This window comes from Telopea speciosissima, chromosome 8 (genome assembly GCF_018873765.1).
Source record: "Telopea speciosissima isolate NSW1024214 ecotype Mountain lineage chromosome 8, Tspe_v1, whole genome shotgun sequence".
Lineage (NCBI taxonomy): Eukaryota > Viridiplantae > Streptophyta > Magnoliopsida > Proteales > Proteaceae > Telopea > Telopea speciosissima.
In genome coordinates this window covers 64,405,958-64,410,788 of record NC_057923.1, presented here as the reverse complement: position 1 = coordinate 64,410,788, position 4,831 = coordinate 64,405,958, and the positions used below count along the sequence as shown (strand labels likewise).

At 37.7% G+C, this 4,831-nt stretch overlaps 1 long non-coding RNA gene across 1 annotated transcript; it reads right to left on the bottom strand.

Moving 5' to 3' along the window:
• Positions 1-2,855: 2,855 nt before the first annotated feature.
• Positions 2,856-3,130, bottom strand: LOC122670483. Its single transcript, XR_006334214.1, has 2 exons — positions 3,031-3,130; positions 2,856-2,913 (listed from the first exon to the last, which is right to left on the bottom strand). It is a non-coding gene; the product is annotated as an uncharacterized LOC122670483 (long non-coding RNA).
• Positions 3,131-4,831: the final 1,701 nt, after the last annotated feature.

The window sequence follows — 4,831 nt, the reverse complement described above, 5'->3', positions numbered from 1 at the left end:
ACAAAGAAGCTGGAGTTGGGTTTGAGGGTTTGAGCTTTTGTGGTTGACGCTTGACAGTTGACTAACCGATGTAGACACAGAGGAGGGGCCCCAAAACAATACTAACGCTACCCAAAAACAAAGCCATTGTTATATCATCTGAGATTCCGAGGACACAACTAGACCCAAAAAAAAACAGAATAGGAACCAAAACTATCAATTCTTTGGTTCAGGAATTAACAATTAATCGGTGAGATTGCGGAACATCTGGAAATAAGAACATGCACGAATAACGTTCCTTTCAATTTAAAAAGAAAAAGAAAACCTTTCTGACATTAGCTCTGGGCCATCAAATGTGAAAGGTCCTGTCACTCAATAAGACAAAAGGAGTCCTCCCGTCCAGCCGTCCTCCACTACCCCCACACCCAATGGGTTGAGACGTGACTCGAGACTCGAGAGAGTCATGAGAATTGAAAGTTCTTAGTATCACATGACAGCCCTTATCAAAAGCAATCACTAAAAAACAAAAGAAAATCCCATGTACATACCGGAGATCAACCGCTCAGGATATTCATGAAATTTGAGCAAAAATCATCTTTTTTGATATATTCTTAAGAAACTCTTCTAACACGAAAAGCAAAACCCACTTTCTTACAGATAGATTATGACTGGTCTCCTTCAATTCTCCCATGAAGTATAGAAAATTTATCGATTCGTATGCAGTTAACTAAAGAGTTCATGTAGTCTTTGGGAGAAAAGAAAGAGTTCATGAGTTTTAGTAAGTTATATGAGATACTGTTTCAATCCTATTTAATTAACCTGAAACGAGAGCGTTTCATCTTCTCACCATTTCGATCTTTATGATTCAATTACTTTTCAAATCACTTGTCACATAATTGAACTTATACGAGCTCTCGGTTGTGGATTGCCAATGTCACCTCAAACGCCTCTTGTTCAACTCTGACTACTACTAGAAAACTCCTGAATTGAATATAAGAGTTACCAAAGTTTTAGTGAGTGATAATTTATTCCATTAATCTATACTTGTTGTATTGCAATTTATTGTATACGTTTTAGGCTTCCCTGTTATTTATTTTGCATTTTAAAGATTAAGAAGAAAGAAAAGGGGACTGAGGCAGTGTTCTCTGAAATTCAGCTAGAACTATTCTTTGTGTTCATAGATACACAAAAGGCGAGAAAAAGGGGGTTGGTTCCAACTTCTAAGGCCCACGTTTATGACAGAAATAACATTTCTACAACAACTTAAATGAGTCCCACACCAGTCCCTACTACGGGTTATCGTGGGGCAGTGTCCGTCAAGTTATTGCCTTATGGGCCGAGGGGCCTCCGCCTTCCTTGACCATCCTTTACACTTCACACTTCACACTTCACAGAGGAGTTGTACTCGAGCTACAGAGGATAGAGGTCCAGGGAAACCTATGTGGATGGTCCATCCCATCTTCTAGTGTTTGGTATATTCTCGACTAAATAACCAAGTGTACTATTCTTACTTTTCCCTAGCTTTTTGTCCCTTTGATTTTTTTTTCCCCTTTCTCATTAGGAAAAGGTACAGACCTCAAACTAAAATAGAAACAACCAAGAATTAACATCAATAAGAAAAAGACACGTACAGGGCAAAGCCGGATCGTTATCCTCTCATGTTCCTATAAAGTTCATCCGATTTGTCTCATAAAAGATGCAAATAATCACCTTATTCCTTGCTCAAATATACTGCCCAGATGGAATCCACTTCTTCCTATTAGAGGCACTAGAGAATTGTACCAGACAGAGAATCTGAGAGAGGATAATTTTCCGGCAAAGCCCACCAGCAAAAAAAAATGTAATAAAGGCAACACCCACAAGTAAACCAAAGATAACACACAGCAGACGAGGCCCATATCAGGGCCATACAGCAGGCCACTAACAGACATGGGAGTAAAATTGATACCTTTGCCACTTGTGTACTATGTATTACTTTGTGGCAGAAGCTGCAGAACAAGAGGGAAGAAGGCTCCCCCCAGGCCCCAACTCCTTTTTTCTTCTTGATGAATCCCAGGCCCCAACTCCTTCTAAAGTCCAAATCAGATCCATGACGACTTGGGGTTTGGTAGCAATTGGGAATCATGGTTTAAAAAAATTGGAATATGATTCTGGATAATTCAGAACAGCTGATTCTAGGGTTTTTTAATAGTAATTTAGACTGATTCTAATCAGGATCAAATCAGAATTGGCAGATAAAACCTCGATTCTGAGTTTAAAATCCTTGATAGGAGAGAGACTCAGATTCCAGGGGGGACTTATCGGTCCACAAGTAATTACGGATTTTGGGCCAAAGGACAGGGCCCAACAGTTAGTGGGCCCCGCTTTCCATTTCCTAGGCTCAAAAGACAAAATTGCATTACACTGGCATTTGTTTTGAGTATATGATCGTTTCTTCAATTCTCGATCGTCTCGTGATACAAACGACGTCGAGCAAATTGCTCCGTAGTCCGCCGTCCCCACTCCACACAGGTGGCGGGTTGAGGTCGAGGATCACAAAATCGTCTGGGGACATGAAGAAATGAAAGTAGTGGAGAAAGCATTAGCAATGAAGAGGACTTCAATCCTCTGCCTCTGCCATCTCCTTTAGGATGAGGAAGTAACTGTGGAGACACCGTGGAGTAGATGGGAAAATCAGATAATATGACTACAATAAATAAAGGATTCTTAATTCATAACTCCAAACTTGAAAACCAAAAAATCGAGAATCAAGCTCAAAGTAAAGAACGGGGATAAGAACGTTTACCCCTATACGTGCCTCCGAAAATAATCAAAGGAACAACCAATTGATTGGATTGGAAACCTCTCAACACGAAAATTTCCTCCCAATTTTAAGCTAGCTAATTTCTCTTCGTATTTTCATCGTTATTTCGATCCTTTTCGTCTCTACTTTATCTGGAAGGCACAAGATGAAATAAAGCTCAAGACCTGCGAAGATCGAAAGATCATTAGGGGAAGAAAAAACAAAAAGAAAGGAAATTCCGGTATTTTCTGTCATGGAAATACAAATACTTCAAGAGTGAGGAACATCGTATGGTGGAGCTTCTCGGAGATCGTTGGTTGCAACTTCGCATCAAATGCAGTGTAGTTTGTTGTTTCGAACCTTCAGAGTTCGAGAGGTCTCAATCTCAGCCTAACGCAACTGGAGATTGAAAACGTTTTCTCTGTTCACAGTGGTGACCTGACCTCAAGGTTTTATAATTCTTACCTACGTCATTAATGATATTTTACTATTTGGCTTTTTCCGACAAAAATGAAAAAAGAAATATATAAATATTTCGGTCCATATTGGTTTAGATAGCCAAGTATTGAACAATATATTCCATTATGGTTTAGGGCTAGCTTCATCAGTTTTGTTTTTATCAATAGACTTCATTATTATTGGGCCCATAAGTTGGGTGCATTAGGTAGGGTATCGATTCTATGGATTCTTTTTGAATTGTGAGGATTTCCCATCTTTATTTTTATTTTTTTCTTATTTTTAATTTAACTTTGATGACCAGGTCTTGTTACAAGACATTTTCTAGTTACCTGACTCTACTCCAGTCGTGGCGGGGGCATGAGGATCCAACCCAGCAAAAATAAGGGGGTTTTGATCATTTTATAGAGGAGTCCACTTATGAAATAACCCAAACAGCCCTGTTTGCTGGGTTGGATCTTCCAACTCCCGTTACAGCTAGAGGAGAGCCGAATACATTCTTTAGAAGATGTTAACAAAACATTGTGTAACATTACATATCAGTCAATGGTAGTTTTTTTTTCTTTTTTGTGTTAGGTTCAATTTCAAAAGATCACCCACGTTGGTGGTATGTAGTTTTCCCCTTAATGACTTTGCATTAAAAATAAATGAGTTTAACTGCAAACTACAATTAGAAATGCCAATAACAGAAATGTATAATGACATGTATGGTTGTGGAAGGTATCATATTGTGTAATGTTCCCCATGTATGTTAGAAGTAGAAGACACTCACAACTTCGGAAAAAAAGACTGCAAGCTATTGACATAAGTGTTATTAGAGGCAAAACTACAAACATGTGTTCAAAACTTATCAAACTTCTATGAGAGAAGTTCCATAAAGGGGAAAATTAAAAACCTTCAGAGGAAGGGGAGAGCTTTACTCTATGTTTGGTATGCATTCTCATTATAGATGTTGGATCTAGAATATATTTTGAAACGAGAAATTAAATTGACAAGTAACAAAATTCAAAATTCATTCTAGACCCATAATCAATTTAGAGAAAGCATACCAAAATACTGAATTCAAAAAAATCTTTGTTCGTTTTTCCTTTTAGGTACAAAACCCATGATTGAGAGAAAATTTTATTAAAGAAAAATTTGAACTATAATATTGAGGAGATGCTCAAGTAACACGGTACCTTTCACTTTAATTTTATCACAAAACTATCCCCTTTACTGAAAAATGAAAAATCTAGTTGAATCGAAAGAGTAAGATGCACTCATTTGGCCATCAACAACTAAGCTAAATGTGTTTGAATAAGTTCATTAAACAAATACCACAATTGGTCGAAACTTAAAAGGTGGCCGGCTATTGGGTAAATTTGGTGGTTGCTGTTGGGCTTCTTATCTTTTTTAAGTTTCAAAGGAAAGTTTTTTCCAAATATTTGAGTGCCTTCCCTTTCACATTGGATTCACTTCACTCTTTTATCTTTTTCTTTGTCTCTTGGTTTTAGACTTTTTAGTGGTCGATCTTATAGTTTGTTTTTTTTTTTGGATTCCACAAGAAGGGTGTCAATAAAATAGAGGGCAATGAATCCTTCATTATTGGATACGAAAAGAAAAGGGAAAGAGGTA